Genomic DNA, 18,767 nt, shown 5'->3' with positions numbered 1-18,767 from the left:
TCAACTGACAATGTTTGGTGATTCTAAGCCAATTACAGTCCCTGAAACGTTCTTTTTTCCCACTTGAACGGTGAGCGAACGCTGAACGAACGGTGAACGAACGCAGAGTGAACGGTGAGTGAACGATGTGTGAACGCTGAATGCAACTTGGTGAACGATGTGTGAACGCTGAGCGAATGCAGAAGGTGAACGGAGCGCAAATGCGAATGCAAAGTGAACGGCAAATGAACGGTGAACGCAAGATGAACGATTTATTCAGAATCCCTCTTATCTTTTCCTTGCATTGAAACTATTCTATTGAATTCTAATGTCAGGTGCCAAAAAATAAATAAATAAACAAATTAATGAATAAATAAATAAAATAAATGCTACAAAATCATCCTAAGAAATTAAAGACGATATATGCACATTAAGTAAAATTAGGTTTTTTTTACTTGTATGATGTTTAAATTCAACTTTTTAATCACACGATTTTGATCGCTGTAAAACATTGTAATTGTTACCGAACGCTGTAGTATAAAAGATAAAATTATATCTTAGTTTGAAAATAAATATGTTTATTCGTATTTGATATAAAAAACGGTACAAATAAGAGAAAACGTCTGACTTATAGAATGAATTATAACGGATGTAACGCCCATTCATATATATTTCCGTGCCAAGGCGATTCCATGTAAAATGATGAAAAAAAATTAACGAAGGTCTGTGGACGTACTGCATAAATACACTCGCATTTTAGATTTTTAATGCAATAATATTTTTATGTGTCATTTCTATTTTTTAGGATGATTTATTAAGCAAACTTCTACATGTACATGTACCTGTAGACATTTACCCGTGATTATACTCGGACAAGATTATACAAAGAGGCATACATATTCATATTATTTGTTATAGATTAAAATTTCAGAACTTGATATTTAAGCAATATGCTGTCATATTTTTTATCAAACAGAAAAATAAGAGAGAGAGAGAGAAAGAGAGAGGGAGGGAGAGAGAGAGATTCCTTTTTAGCCCCCCCTTTTCAGGCTTCACCAAATGTTTGTGCCGATATCAAACAAAAATTCTTCATTTTTTTCCTAAATATATCAGGCAATGAAAGAAACTTTTTTTAATTAACAAATCCATTTGTTTGACATTTATACTCATTTTTTTTTCCTGCTTCAAGTTCACACGAAGTCCACGTGCTTGTCCTGTCAATCAAAATCATTCGTCTCGTCACACCGAAGACGAAGTGCTCTTATCTCCAACAAGTTTTATTTTTTTATCATTTCTAGATTTGATTCCAACATTTCTAAATAAATAAATAATTAAAATACATTGGGCATTAACACTTCGATTTGAAACTTACTTTCTGCCAATTTAAAATACCACCGCCGACACGTGTATATTTTGAACTACTATTGTTTATTGACTTTTTTATATGCATGTTTTTTTTTTGTTTTTTGTTTTTTTTTTTGACTGAAATTTTTGTGGTACAAAACACATTAACTCCTTTTTAAATGTTTATAAAATATACTGGAAATGCTGACTAAGTAACCGATTTAGGAGGGAAAAAAAGGGGGCTCTTAATCATATCGAATGGCAAACATATAAAGTTACACTGAAGGAAGAATTTATTTTCTCTATAACTATAGACTTTTTATTATTATAGCAGAGAAAATCTGTAGTGTATTACATTTAAAATAAATATTTTTTATAACCGCACTATCAATTTAATTCGCTCCAAAGATATTTAATTAACAAGATATCCGCAGTACTATGTATAATTCTCAGAACTAGTTCTATTACGTATTTCTGTAGTAATTGAAAAAAAATGTATTTGAATAGAAAAAAAATATTGTCGTAATTTTATTTTGCTGCATTGTTAGAAATAAATATTTTCGTAATTTTGCTGCAGTTTGTAACTTAATGAACTTGGATAATTATCTCTCCATTAACAATTTGTCGTCTATAACATAACAACAAAATGTTGCAGTGCTTGTACATATGTAGTATCTATATATTGCCCATATTTCAATTAAATTTTTCAGCATCGTTCTACATACATGTGTACATACTTATAACAACATTTATTTCCCAGAGTAGATTAATAAATAACCTTACAGCAAAGTCAGAATAATAAAAAAAAAATAATGTTAGAATATTGTGGATATTTTTTCCAATGAGATAAGGATTCTTTAAACATGATATGTTAATTTATTTTTAAATTAAACATGAGGCCCACGGGCCTTATAGGTCACCTGAGTATTGTGTAACAACTTTCCAACAATTGAATTTGGTTTGTATTTTAAACCAGAGGCCATGTAATTCGCAATTTTGAAAGAGGCACTATTGCTCATTATAACTACACAGTTAGCATGCTTACTTTGATTACTTAATACCCAGAGGCAGAGCAGAGGAACAAAAACAAGAGAAGTAGGAAGATCAGGATCAACAAAATAATTAGTCTAGTATTCACTATCAACTCAGAAATTGAGTTCTAATCTGTCCCCCACTTAACACTAATCACCATGCAGCCTATTAACAAAATATTAGTGCTTCTGTACTATTTTTAAACCCATATTAAGACCTCTAGCATTGACCTCTCTTATGGTCTTTGAAGAAATTTAATAAGTTATTTTTGTCTCATTTTTATTTATCTATTACTTACAGGTCTACCTGATTATTAAAACTAAGAAAGTACTTTTTTAATTATACGATAAACATTCTTGCATAATTATCTTATTCTATTAACCTTTCAAATACATTATTTACAGTGATTAATTATCAAAGTTGAATGGAAAAGGGGAATAACTTCTCTCAGTAGAATACAAATTAATAGAGCCCTGCCCAGGACCAGAATGCTTAGATGAATGGTCCAGATGTTTAAAAATCTGGTAGAAATACGCTTACTCATATCATTTAAACTTTTACTCAGTTTGCTTCCGATATGCCAAGAAGCAGAGAAGAATTTCACAGGTACAATGCATTTTCACTACAGATTCAACAAAGCCTTACCCTAACACCAGAACCCAAGACCAAGGGTCAAGAAATTTACAAATTTGGAAGAGTTACCCTCATCATCATTACTATGGACTTCAAAGAATTAACACTTTTCCACTATATTATCAAAAGCCCCCCCCCCCCTCGTTATGCCAGAACCCCTGACCCAAGGACCACAAGATTTAAAAATTCTGTTCGAAGCTCCCATTTTTATCATAGCTAAGCAATTTATTTATCAGCTCAACACTAAGGAGCCGACAGGATTAATTAATGATTAATTAATAGAATTAATGCTTTTTCATTATATAATCAATAGAGCCCCCCCCCCCCAAGAACCCCCAAAACTGAGGCGACATATTTAAAAATTTTGGAAGAGGCATCCTTGTCTATCATAATCATGCACTTAGTTTGTTAAAATAATCTCCAGTAGCAGAGAAGAAGATTTTCAAGGAATCAATGCATTTTCACTATATAATCAATAGAGCCCCGCCTAACACCAGAACCCCTGACCCTGGGGCCATGAATTTCACAATTTTGGAAAAGGCATCCTTATGCATCATAACCATGCACTTAGTTTGTTTAAATAGTCTCCAGTAGCAGAGAAGAAGATTTTCAAAGAATCAATGCATTTTCACTATATAATCAATAGAGCCCCGCCCTAACACCAGAACCCCTGACCCTAGGGCCATGAAATTCACAATTTTTGAAAAGGCATCCTTATGCATCATAACCATGCACATAGTTTGTTTAAATAATACCCAGGAGCAGAGAAGAAGATTTTCAAAGAATTAAAGCATTTTCACTATATAATCAATAGAGCCCCGCCCTAACACCAGAACCCCTGACCCAGGGGCCATGGCTTTCACAATTCTGGAAGAGACCCACCTCCTCATCATAACTATGTACTTAGTTTATCACCTTAATGCCCAGGAGCAGAGGAGAAGATTTTCAAAGAATTAATGCATTTTCACTATACAGTCAATAGAGCCCCGCCCTAACACCAGAACCCCTGACCCTGGGACCATGAAATTCACAATTTTGGAAGAGGCACTCTTGTTCATCATAACTATGTACTTAGCAACTTTATTAAATATCCAGAAGCAGAGAAGAAGATTTTCAAAGAATTAATGCATTTTCACTATATAATCAATAGAGCCCCGCCCTAACACCAGAACCCCTGACCCTGGGGCCATGAAATTCACGATTTTTAAAAAGGCACTTTAGCTCATCATAACTATGTACTTAGTTACTTTATTTAATACCCAGGAGCAAAGAAGAAGGTTTTCAAAGAATTAATGCTTTTTTCACTATATAATCTATAGAGCAATGCCCTAACACCAGAACCCCTGACCCTGGGGCCATGAATTTCACAATTTTGAAAGAGGCACTCTTGCTTATCATAACTATGTACTTAGTTCCTTTATTTGATACCCAGGAGCAGAGAAGAAGATTTTCAAAGAATTAATGCATTTTCACTATATAATCAATAGAGCCCCGCTCTAACACCAGAACCCCTGACCCTGGGGCCATGAATTTCACAATTTTGGAAGAGGCACTCTTGCTCATCATAACTATGTACTTAGTAACTTTATTTAATACCTAGGAGCAGAGAAGAAGATTTTCAAAGAAATAACACTTTTTCACTATATGATCTATATAGCCCCACCCTGGGGCCAGAACCCCTGACCCTAGGGCCATGAATTTCACAATTTTGGTAGAGGGCTCAATGCTTATTACAATGATGCCAACAGTTTGACTGCTTGATGTCCAGGAGTAAAGAAGATTTTTAAAGATTGCATTATTTTTGGTGGTTTTAGCCCCACCCCTCAGGCCCCAGGGGGGCAGGGACCATGAAATTCACAATTTTTGTTCCCCTTCACCCATAAATGTTGTATACCAAATTTGGATGTAATTGGTTCAGTGGTTCCAGAGAGGAAGCTAAAAATGTTCAAAAGTTTACGACCGACGAACGACGTACGACGACGGACGAAAACGGATAGCAATAGGTCACCTGAGTTTACTCAGGTGACCTAAAAACTCGTAAATCCTTACTTAAAAAAGATACGTCCTTTCATATAGGAGTTCCAAATGACACTGAAGACTGAACGATAAGTGAACGCTGAACGCAAGGTGAACGCAAAGTGAACGAACGGAGAGCGAACACTGAATGCTATGTGAACAGTGAACACGAGCGCACAATGAATGCAGAACACAAAACTGTGAACGGAGAGCAAACGGTGAACGCACGGTGAATGAACGGTGAACGCACGGTGAACGAACGGTTAGCGAATGGAAAAATGGGAACGTTTCAGGGACTGTAGTACCTAAAAATATTTAATTAAAGCAATAAAATTTCAAAAGTAGATCACAGTGACCTGTATTTCAGTCAACTTACTCCGAGGACCCAAGATGCATCAACTGACAAAGTTAAATGATTCTAAGCCAAATAGTACCCTTAATATTTAAATATAGCCATAAAATTTCAAAAGTAGGTCACAGTGACCTACTTTTCACTTGACATTTTTCGAGGACCCAAGATGCATCAATTTACAAAGTTTTATTATCATAGGCCTTAAAATGTCCAAAATATGTCTCTAAAACACTTTGAAATCAAATGCCTGCAAAGTTCAAAAAGTATGTCACTGTGACCTGCTTTTTACTAAATATGTTTTATGGCCCCAAGACACATCATCTTACAAGATTTAATGATTCTAAACCTCACAGTATTCGAATTAATGACCTTAATTGTTTTATAAAAAGTTTAGCCATAAAATTCAAAAAGTAGGTCAAGTTGACCTACTTTTTAGTTGACGTACTCCGAGGACCCAAGATACATCAACTATCAAAGTTTGATGATCATAGGCCTTAAATTGTTCAAAATATGCCTCTAAATCAATTTGAAAAAGAATGGCCGAAAAATTTAAAAAGTAGATCACTGTGACCTACTTTTGATTCAACAAGATATGAGGTCCTTAGATGCATCACCTGACAAGATTTGATGATCCTAGTCCTTATAGTAAGCAAAATATCAACATTTTAATAAAATGTAATTTTTAGTCAACTTTGAAGTGACCTTGAGACCACGCCCTTTGCCCCAGGGTGATCCCTGTGCAAATTTTAATCTACAACATATCCTCATCCTTTTGCGTAAGTTTGGTGATAATCTGCCCAGTGGTTTTTGAGAAGAAGATTTTTTAGCAACCAGTACTTTTGTTTTTATTTTCCTAATTATCTCTCCCCTTGTTTAAGGGTCACAACCCTAGTTTTAGTATAAACGGGGGCCATTGGGCCAAGGATACCCTGTGACAAATTTGACAATAATTGGCCAAGGGGTTCTTGAGTTATGGCCCATATTCTAAGAAGTTTACGCACACCACATGCCGCACAAATGGCCATAGCATTAGCTCTTTGAGCCTTTGGCTCAGAAGAGCTAATAAAATAAATAAAAACAAAAAAATTAAAAAAAAATATCTTTATGTATATCTTGTTTTTAGAATTCAACAAAATCATAACTCATTGTATATTTTACCAAAATAAAGTATGAACATTATTTAAATCCACATTTCAGAGAATGTAAACATCATTCAGAATTGACCTTAACTTCAAAACAAACTTCATTGCAGACAGAGGTGTTAATTAATCTCAATTTGACAGAAACAGATAATGCTTTGGATTTTCTTCAAGAGGAAAGTTAATTAATCCCATGGGACTAGTTGCAGCTTTCATAGTTAACAATAGGAGCATTCTCAGCAGTTATCTCTCTTTGCCCTGGCCTTCAGTCTAATGTAAAGTTAAGGAATCTACCCCACCACCCTAGCTCCAAACTTAGCATCAAAATATGTCTTACTGCCTCTTCAACCAGCATACCAAATTTGAACTTAATTGGTCAACTACAAAAAAAGTTATTAGAAAAAAAAGAAAATTTGTGGACGGAAGAATGACAGACGGACAGCTAGACAGACAGACAGACTGACAGAGTGATTACTGCAGGTGTCATAACAGTATTTCACTTGAGGTTCACGTCAAATCATGGCTGACACAAAATAATTCCTGAATCTTCCCTTCCGATTGGGGCATTTTAACACGAGACTGGAGCTGAATTTTTTTATGAGATGAAAAACAATATGTAAAGTTCCTGTATTGACTAGATTCATTATAATTTAGGGCGTACTGATTTTTCTATATACTGTTTTTGAGTGGGGAGTGATTAGGTCCTGGACTTGATTTTCAAGCACCTGCTCGACTTCGACCGAAACAAACTTGCGTGCCTTGCTGGATGCCTATGTATTTTTTGGTACTAAAATCTTTATAAAGAATTGTTTTACAAGATCTGAAAAGGAAACTTCTCAAAAGTTTGTTTTCAATTAATACCACCTACTCAAAGTTGCGCACTTTTGGTAAAAATATATAGCAAAATTTAATACTGTTGTGCAACCTGCAGTAAAACCAGATTTTATACTTAGAAATATTGTAGTCTATAATTTAAGGTTTAATTTCGTGAGTTTAGACGGAAAATGAGAAATAATGGCATTTTTTTGGCCATCATTGCTGTTCGTTCACGTTTAATGGAGCATAGAAATTTAGTCCAGATTTCCTCTAAAATAATTTATCTTGACCACACAAGGGCCTGATTTCGATGTATCGGGTTGAGAGAAATGCATGAAAATTAGAAGACACTTTAACAAATACCTTGCCATCACACTCGTTAACATTATTTACTCATAAACAATTTCAAAATCTATAAATTTAAAGAATTTAGACTAAACCCGGAGCAAAATAAAAATTCTGAATTTGTGTAAATATCGGTTAATTTGGAACACAGTGGTAACAGATACAGAAATCTGGATAGAAAAAAGAATTATTTAGGCAAAACAATCGTAATTAAGCAGAGAACGCCATGATATTTCAATAATATGTATTATTTCAATGCTCTTTTTAACCCCATCCCCCTTCCTTATGACAAAGACTACTTCTTTCACCCTGTTATAAAAAGCAAACATATTTTAAATAATTTTTAATCCTGATGTGAATCAGTATGCATTAATTAAAAATTTGAGACAAAAAAATAACAGAAGTTCAACGCGCAAGATCATGACATACAGTTCAACTTTGCCATATTTTTAGAAATCCGTGTTCACCACGAACACCCTGTCACTGAGTGTCGCCAATATTTTTCCTACCTTGAGACGGATTTTTATGAAACTTGCTTTATTACATTGAATATTCATTACAGATCGAGAAAATAGCATTATACTTGCAAGCAAAAATTTTAAGTTTTATTGCAGGTGTCATAACAGTATTTCACTTGAGGTTCACGTCAAATCATGGCTGACACAAAATAATTCCTGAATCTTCCCTTCCGATTGGGGCATTTTAACATGAGACTGGAGCTGAATTTTTTTATGAGATGAAAAACAATATGTAAAGTTCCTGTATTGACTAGATTCATTATAATTTAGGGCGTACTGATTTTTCTATATACTGTATTTGAGTGGGGAGTGATTAGGTCCTGGACTTGATTTTCAAGCACCTGCTCGACTTCGACCGAAACAAACTTGCGTGCCTTGCTGGATGCCTATGTATTTTTTGGTACTAAAATCTTTATAAAGAATTGTTTTACAAGATCTGAAAAGGAAACTTCTCAAAAGTTTGTTTTCAATTAATAGAACGTACTCAAAGTTGCACATTTTTGGTATGAATATATAGCAAAATTTAATACTGTTGTGCACACTGCAGGGCACCCGCAAATCCTTGCGGGGCCCTAATTAGGTAATAAAACATCAAGGTCAAGGGGTAAAAAAATCATAGCATGCTCAGAAACATCTTGATACAGGTAATGTACATGTCAAATATAAAAGTCCTATCTCTTCTCAATCAAAAGTTATAAGGAAATATAACATTTTTGAAAAGTAGGTTAAACTTCAAGGTCAATGTCACAGAGTCAAAAGTCATGATATATTTAGAAAAGTCTTGTCACATGTAATATACATGTATAATATGAATGCCCTATCTTTTCTCTTTCAAAATGATCAATTTAAAATAATGTTAAATTTTTTGAAAAGTAGGTCAAACTTCAAGATCAAGGTCATGGGTTCAAAAATCATAGTATATTTAGAAAGTTCTTGTAGGTAATGTACATGTGAAATATGAAAGCCCTATCTCTTATTATTCAAAAGTTATGACCAAGGTTAAATTTATTGTGACAGACTATGTTAATCTTTGGATCCCCATATGTGGCCCCATCCTAACCCAATGGGTCATAATTTGAACAAATTTGAATCTACACTTAGTCTATGTAAAGAAAGTTTCAACTTTTTGGGCCTACATTATGTAGTCAGTGGTTCTTGATAAGACTTTTAAATGATACCACCAAATTTTCACTAATTCTTGATTATCCCCCATTGAAAGAGGGTGTGACCCTTCATTTGAACAATCTTGAATCCCCTTTACCCAAAGATGCTTTGTGGCAAGGTTGGTTGAAATTGGCCCAGTGGTTCTAGTGAAGAAGACAATAAAGTGCCCCGCCACAGCATGATACGCCCATCAAATATTGTTCAGTTGTCATAAACAGTTTAAAGTGCAAGAAAATCATGTCAACCTTGATACAAGGATTTCAAGGATTTTTTAATTCCTTATAATATTTGTTTATACATCTCCTGTGGTGTAGGCATAAATTATAACAAATATTACTTTATATAAAACCAACACAAATGATTATTTACAAATTTATTCAAATTGCCTTCTCGTAACTACTCAGCTATTATGAAATCAAAACAAACCATACATGAAAATTACACACGCAAACAATATATTTACAGTACTTAGTTATATACACTATCAGGCAACAAGCCTGATACAACAGGGCATTGTTAAAATGCATCGTGTAATAGGCCGATGGCCGAAATATGGTAGCCGATGGCTTGTATATGTGGTGGGCTGCAGGCCCCCATGTATGTGAGGCCGATGGCCATGAGTGAGTTAGGCCGATGGCCTGTGTGCATGTGTAAAAATGAAGCTAAAATGGATTTAAAATAAACAAATTTCTTTTGGGGTTAAATAACACACTTGACCAAGTGTGAAATGCCCTAACGAAGTTATTATAATGTAAATATAATAGCTGAGAGCCCCAAAAGGAATAACCCAACACCACCACTCTGATCTGATACCAAAAACATTAAAGATTCAAATGAACATAGATACACCAAAAGCAAAATCATCTTCTTGAAATAATTTTCACATAATACACTATATGTCAATAACCTTTAACTTCAGTTCAAAATGCCACCTTAATATGTTGGGACATTCCTATTATATTCGTTTGTTAAATACACCATTAAACACAACAATTGAAAACAAATATTTAGGTTAACAACTTCAATCTTCATAGGATTAATGAATTCTTACAACATTTAAATTGAAGACATCAACTAAAATGCTAACAGTAACAGAGTATTGTCAACATGAGGTGAGCATAAGATGTTAGAAATTACATGCTACTCTAATTAAACTACATACACAGAACTGTTCATTATTTAACATACAGCTAGCACTTCATCGAAAACTAACAGAAAATTTTCAACATGATGTGAACATAAATTGTTAACAATTACATGCTAACTTCTCTTAAACTACATATACAAAACTTTCCATTATTAAACAAACTGCTAGTCCTTCTTAGAAAGTTTATGACTTCTCTTAAACTACATATACAAAACTTTCCATTATTAAACAAACTGCTAGTCCTTCTTAGAAAGTTTATGATTAATTCCACTCTCTATAGAAGTGGGTCTGACTTGCCTGTGAAGAAAACAAACAACCAGTTTGGGCAAACAACCATGATTTATTACATGACACATATATATAGATACTAAGGAAGTAAGACAATAAGGTAAACAAATGACATAATCATGGTTTTCTCCTATTATGCGATCCAATTAGAAAAGTGAGCAGGAGAAAACTAAGAATGCAACATGGTTGGTCTCCTCGAGATGAGGAGGTTCAAACTAAACTACTGGTATCAAACAGGCATATCCACTAACACACACACACACACACACACACACACACCCTTACATGTGAAAGGTGTCAAACGGGGACAGGGGTTAAAGACTGTCAAAGTGGGGACTTCTTTATTTTTATTATTTCATTGACTTTTGACCAAAAATATTAGTTCTCCTATAACTCTGATGGCGAATATGATGAGAATATGTCAATATCTTTAATTCTAAGCCAAGCACTTTTTACAGCACAAACGAGGACCTATTTCACACTCATTAATATTCACACACCAGTACTTGATTCATTGTATCTAATCGGGGACATTTTCAAAAAAGAATGCAAAATACTCCCTTTTGTGCCTTTTATTGATTAACTACCACCATTCTCATCACTGATTAGGATTCTTGTCTTCATAGGTACTTGAATGTTTTATATTTTAAATCAAATATGGAGATATCGAACAGTAATAAGCCTAAAAAGTCCATTGAAACCCATAGGCACTCCCCAGCTTAATTTTAAAAAAAATATATATCTACTATACTATAAACATGTTTATAGTATAGTAGATATATTTTTTTAAACAATTAAGCTGGAGAGTGCCTATGTTGAAACCCTACAAATCGTGAGCAGGGCAAACACGGACGTTAAAAACACTCGAGTTCACAGTGCCATGGAGGAGTAAGCACCCCCTGCCGACCGGTGTGGCATGATGTTTGGTCCGCCTCGTTTAAAGGTGGGGGGGGGGGGGGTAATACGATAACATATAAGGTCTGCCTTTTATTAGAAAAGGTCCGGCCCGTATAAGAAAAGGTCTGACTACGTTTAAAGGTCTGGGTAGTGCAAAAGGTTTTAATCTTGATTTAAACACATAAAATTAAAGATAGTTTGTACAATATATCTCTAGAGCAGGAATTCTACTCCTTATCTAGTTGCTTTTAGCAGTGCAGTTTATTTTGTTTTTATCATTTCCATGCTTGTGGTGTGAAAAATGCATACAAAAATCTCCTTGGACTACAGATGCCATTACAAATGTAGTTTTTTTAATTACCTTGATATTTTTATGATCAATGATTTTAGCATTTCAGAAGAAAATCCAGGTTTATATATTAACACTAACAACAACCCCCCCCCCCCCCCCAAAAAAAAAATGAGAGCCCAGACGAGAGATATTATTTTGTTTTGTGTCTTTCTTAAAATTTATTTTTTTTTTTAAATCTTTTTTAAGCTTATTTCTAATTTTTTTTCTTGTTCGTTACATTTTATTGTGCTTTTTTATGATGTGTAGTTATAAAATCTCGGCGGAAAACTCAGATTCATCTAATACTAGAGGCTTTTATGCCCCCTCCCCCCAATCCCCTTTAAAAAAAGTTACACAGTTCAGATTTAATTGTTTATTTGTATGTTTTTTCTCTGTTTCAGAAGTTTTATTCTACGATTTTATGATCGGTAATTGAACAATTTCGGAGAAAACTTAAATATTTACAATAAATGATCCCCACCTTTTTCCAGAGAGAGAGAGAGAGAGAGAGAGAGAGAGAGAGGTTAATCAATATAATAAATCACATATAAATTAAATCAAGCCGTTCGTCTAAAATACTTTCAGTCCTGGTGATTTTTCGCAAATGATAATTATGTTCCGGAATTTATTCCTTTTTGGAAGAGTTTTGATTGCACCTTTCCTCTCACAAATGACCCGAAGAACTTAATAAAGAAATCATCCTCTCCAGCCGTCACTACACTTATCACAGGAAGCAGATACACAAGATTTGCTGAAGAAACACTGCATTATTAACGCAAATAATACCTATCGCTGTAATAGAATTTTTATCCAGTGATCATTTCGGCACTGAACTCCGTTTTCTCATTAACGAAAGGACCCCCCACTCCCTTCTTTCACGTATCTGCTGAAAATGCAACTTTCTTAGACAAAGCGTTCTTCCATGCAGTGGAAAGCAAGCTCACAGAGCAATCATCTTTACTCCATCTTTACTGTTTCCTTATTAAAGCAATCCCAGAATCCACAAACTTTTATCATGGTACATGACTTGCAAATGAAGGAAAGTTTTTGACTGTTAGCCAGTCATTATATTATACATGATAAATAAGTACCTATTCTTAGGAAAAGAAGGATTAATTTTTTGAAAAAAAAAAATACCAGTGTGTTTATTCCTGCTTGATTATAGATGACAATTTTGCTTACGTTAAGACAAAATTAAAATTTGATTACACGTATTTATTTCCGCTACGCAGATAATAGTGCATTACCACAAGAAGTGAATTCGGAATTTTCAGTGTGGTTAGGGTCCATATTTTTTAATGAATAAATACCGTATTTGGCTGAATATAATACGCACTTTTTTCCCCAAATAATTTTCTGTGAGAAAGGGGTGTGTATTTTACACCACAATGGGATTTTGATAGGTTTTTCTTTCATGTGAAATACGGCTATCTTACGCACATACCGTAGTATTACTTAGAGACTTATGCAATTTCTTGCTGTTTATCGCTGTATTTAAAACTTCGGAAAGTTATTGTTGGAATGTAGGCTTGTTAAAAATGTTATATTAATAACCTTTTGATAGTTAAATTTAATTTTAAAAGCAAGTTAAAATTAATTTGAGCTGCATGTTCATCGTCTCTGTGTAGGCCGCCATTAACGATGTTATTTATAGATGTTGACACATTCCTTTGCCACGTGCTTCCGTAATCATAGTACACATGTACCTAATCAGTCGGGCACTTGGTCAAAAAAGTAATGTCATTTTTTAATGAAATACAATAAAATAAAATTTATTTTAGGTTTTAAATAACTCAGAGAAAATTCATTTCAACATAAACATCCCTCTATACGTCCCAATGAATGGAAGCCAATGTTGTGAACACGTGCGCTTGTCACTTGATAATTACCCCTCAACACCCCTCCAGGCAATTAAATTGTTTACCGACTCCAAAGCATTGTTTTTACAGTTAGAGCACTGATCATTTACTGCCCTTAATAATGGCTGTGATTATTTTCTTTGTTAAAAATCGGGGGTTGGTTTATGATCTTTCGTATGTATAAGCGTGTGTTGATTAAGACACATTGAACAGTTAAACGCTTGTTAAATGTAATTTTATACTTTATCTTATATCGGCCTCGTGTTAAAATGATTGAGAGTTAAAAAAGGAAATATGAAGTATGTTGAAACTTAAGTGTTATCATTTACTCGTGCTCTGTAGAAAATAAAACATCCACGAAGATTACCTCGATGTATGAAGACATATATCCCATCTTTGTACATCATTTTTCACAGCTTTGGAGGTGTGTTGATAACCACTTTACACGCTTGTTAAATTTTGATTTTATTTTGATAACCTCAGCTATTTATTTAATTAATTAATTTCAAGTTCAAAAGAGGAAAATCGTAGTCTGTGAATACTTTGATGTTGCAATATCGCTTGCCCTGTTAATTTTACATGATTACTTTAAACTAAAAATAAATATGACAACTGTTAAACTTGCAACAATACCTCGTGCTTTGTTGAAATAAAATTATTTCCACAAAGAATAGTTAGGATACGGCAACGTATAATTTCAATATCACCGTATGCTTAAAAAAAATTAATAATAAACTCTATTAATACTTTAATGCAACATTATCTCGTGCTTTGCTAAAATAAATAATTTCCTCCAGATTGCCGCAATATGGAAAGTCAAGATTAAGAAATAAAAACACATTTGAATAAAATATCGTGTTCTGTAAATTTTCAGCACTTTATCTCCGCGCCGATTTTCATAGAAAATTACCGCGATTTTCAAAAGTTTAGAACACCGCTTGGTAAAATTTTCTGCTGCGTATAATACAACTGAACTGCGTTTTTTCCCCCAGTTTCAGGCTCAAAAAGGGGGGTGCGTATTTTACACCAATGCGTATTATATTCGGCCAAATACGGTACATACAATTTATCAGGATGAAGATTTCCGCAGAGGATAAAGGCGTTCATGATCAAACATAAAATTTAGAGACCAATCATGGGGGGGGGGGGGGGGGATTTCTGCTACTTTCTCTTTTAAGCATACATTTTGTGCACCTCCTTCAAGTGTGATGTACATTTTTATATTTAAAAGAAATTACTCCTCGCGCATTGTCACAACAACACAACTGTGTTTCTAAATAAAATTCGATTTCGCGTTATGTAAGGAGTTTTCAATGTAATATATCGGCGGAGACCATAATGATTTGGATTTAATTCTTTCTCATAACGTTTCAGTCTAATTTCAGATCAATTGAAAAATATTTATCTCTCAATAAGCGCTGATAATTTATTTTAGTCATTTATGGACATTGGCAAGTCACGGTTATCCGGAGGAAAAAAATTTAATTCATAGATTTTTCCACTTATAAAATTGATTTAGCCCCCTCCCCCTCTTCCTCGCCTGAGATGCATTGTACTACCGGAAATTTCTCCAGCCAATACCAAAAATATTCATATAATCATTATTCAAAATTTTATTAGGTAATATTCGAAACATATGGAAGCCGGTAGGTGCCAGGTAGAAAAATATTTTTCTGGCGGCCGCCAGATAACTTATCTGGCGGCCACCTGAGAATTATATGGCGACCGCCAAATATTTATTTGGTGGCCGCCAAATAATTATATGGCAAATATAAATAATAAGAAAGCAAAAATTTTGGACAGGGTTCTTTTCTGTAGCATAAAAACTAGAGAGAGGGGCAGTGCAGACCTTTAACGCAGTATGATAAAAGGTCCACCCTTTTTATTTCAGATATCTTACTATTACAAAGCGATAATTTTGGACAGGGTTTGATTCCTTAACATAACTAGTCAAAATGGCAGGGCGGACCTTAAAACACAGCAATAATAAAAGGCCCGCCCTCTGTATTTCTTATATCTTACAAATGTTGAACAAATGTTGAACAGGGTTTATTTTCGTAGGATACAAATAATAGAAAGTGAAAAGCTGTAGAAAGTGGCAGGGCAGACCTTAAAACGCAGCATAAAGAAATGTCCTCCCTCTGTATTTCAGGTATCTTACTGTTACAAAGCGAAAATTGTGGAAAGGGTTTATTTTCATTGCATAAAAATAAGAGAAAGAGGCAAGGCGGACCTTAAACGCAATATAATAAAAGGTCTTTCCTCTGTATTTCGGATATCTTACTATTACAAAGCGAAAATTTTGTACAAGGTTTATTTTCGTAGCATAAAAATAAGAGAAAGAGGCAAGGAGGACCTTAAAACGCAGTAAAATAAAAGATCCGCCCCCTGTATTCAGGTATTTCAGAAAGCAAAAATTATGGACAGGGTTATTTACTGTAGCATTAAAACTAGTTGTTCTCATAGTCTTTTTGTATATATACTGAAATGCAAAAGAAACGCAAAAGCAGTAATCTACAAATATTTGAATTTTTTATCTAATGATTTTCAAAAATGAATACACTTAGGTAAAACTTGATTTGAAAACATCAAAGATTTGATGAAAATGTTAAATGATTATCTTTTAACTTTAGAAGGTAACACATGACTGTTAAAACACCCCCCTTCTCAGCCATTCAATTACAGCGTGCAAGTCTGCCATGCACAACAATTGCAGCTTGATTTCTACGATGCAATAGGTTCATCAATCTCGAGACCTGAGCGAAAGAAATAATCTTTGCCATTTTTAAATGCCTGTTTTTCAGATGATGAGGTCGAATTTTCTCTAGCCAAGCGCAGTGTAGTAATCCTTGGACTTCCGGTCCAAGGACTGTCATTCATGCTAATGATAAGTAAGAGACTGTTGAGGCGTGATGTAGGTCATATTTGCATCTGCAACTCTCCATCACCTTTATTTTGAGATTTTCCAGCTAGAGCAATGGAAATGTCTACTTAAGTCATTTTCAGGAAACCTTGGCATCGCTTTCAGAAAAGATAGGAGAATTTATTTTTCGGAACATTGCTGATTTACTTATGATAAACAGATACAATACCTTAAAACCCCATATTATTGCCAAATATTTTGTTAAACATGAAATTTCTGATATTTGTTGAGCAGACTCAAACTTAACTTCCGATAATGGTATGAAAATCGTTCAATTGTAAAATTACCGATATTTACAAAATTGAAGAAGTCCTTACTTTCTAGATACAAATTTATATCCTATATGTAATATTTCCCCCTAAAATAGGATGTTTTGCGTTTCAGTATATATCAATTTTGACTGAACCACTTAGGCTACCTTTATGGTATCTGTTCTATTTTTTGTCAGTTTGTTTCCTTTTTTCAGTTTTGCTGTTTTTGTTGTTGTTGTTGTTGTTTTATCAGATGTTCACAGTCTTGTTATCTACTTCAACCAAACTATGTGCTTGTATTCACAATTTTTTCCCGCGACTCACTTGCTTATTTTTTATGAAGGTCACATATTTCTTTTTAATTCATGATAGGTAATACTATCCAACAATATCGAGCCGCCATTGGTATTCAGATGTACAATGAAATCAGAGTTATTCCCTTTGTTTAAGGCCTCATATCTACCTACGTTTTTATGACACCCGCCATGTGCTCCTTGTCATGATCGGGAAGACGGAAAAATCTGTTGACAATTAAATGTGTAAATAATGGCATAACAATTAGTTTGTAAAACGTCAGTCAGCATTCGACTTAATGATAGATTGTATTTACTGACAAAGTCATTTTATCGGCCATAGAACTTGTGAAATGATGACTTCATACGAGACTGTTGCTATTCTTGTTTCATCAACGTGTTAGTCAATAAGTTGCCTCGTTTTAGAAATTGTTCCTGTGTAGAACATGTTTTTGTGACATAAAAATATGCCCCCATAACATCCCCAAATAATTCTTAAGATGGATCAAAATGTTTTGCACACTTGTAGTTTAAATGATAAAAAAGTGTTGGTAAGAGCTAAATAGAGAGTGGAAAACCTACGTAATCAAATATAAATTTAATTTTACGGAAAACACATTACATACACATCTTATAATTATTTAAATTGAAGATTCCTGCACTTCCCGTTCACTCGGCATTTCAGTTGCGACTGCTGAAATGGGGCACTAAACCAATTTTCTGCAAAATCATTTGATTGGTTGAAACCAAAATATGCATGTAAATTAGTGAGTTCATAAGAAAGGTCATGACACAAATCATTTGGAATACGTTTCCTATTGTATCGGAGACAAAGAGCGGGGTGCGGCTCGAGCTCTCGCCCTCGTCTTAAGCCCCACCCTGTATCTCTGATATAGTAGGAAACTCGTTCCCTAAATATAACCAAGAGGGGAACGTTTATCATAATACAATCGGGGAAATGTATATTTGAATTATCAGGATACATTTCAGGGGACATTTTGTGTATTAATTATTACAATACAATAAGGGATTATACACATATACACACATTACATTTGTACAATACAGTTACTGTAGAGGAATTATTGTTAAGAATTATCGCAAAACAGTAGGGAATTATATGTAAGTATAGCAGTAAACTAGAGAACAAATGGATAAAGCAGATAAGTAAGCTATAGGGACATTTGTGGATAAATTATCCCGATTCAGGAGGGAGTCCTTTGTAATTCATAAGAAAACAACAGAAAACATTTGTGTATAAATCTTAGGAAACAATAAAAAAAAAATACAATAGGGGAATTGTGTGTTTGAATTATCACAATACAATGGGGGAGGGCATTTGTGTATAAAAACCACAATACAATAGGGGACATATATATGTGTATAAAAAAATCACAATACAATAGGGGACATATGTGTATAAAAAATCACAATACAATA

At 34.0% G+C, this 18,767-nt stretch overlaps 1 protein-coding gene across 1 annotated transcript in view; it reads right to left on the bottom strand.

Annotated features, from left to right (window-relative positions):
• LOC133206146 (probable ATP-dependent RNA helicase DHX37) overlaps positions 1-18,767 on the bottom strand; it is a 725,850-nt gene that overhangs the window by 297,288 nt on the left and 409,795 nt on the right. The window lies entirely within an intron of this gene.

The sequence above is a fragment of the Saccostrea echinata genome, unplaced genomic scaffold (assembly GCF_033153115.1).
Source record: "Saccostrea echinata isolate AGI-Se365-2 ecotype Australia unplaced genomic scaffold, CSIRO_AGI_Sech_v1 ptg000054l, whole genome shotgun sequence".
Classification (NCBI taxonomy): domain Eukaryota; kingdom Metazoa; phylum Mollusca; class Bivalvia; order Ostreida; family Ostreidae; genus Saccostrea; species Saccostrea echinata.
This window is presented reverse-complemented; position numbering and strand designations above follow the sequence as displayed.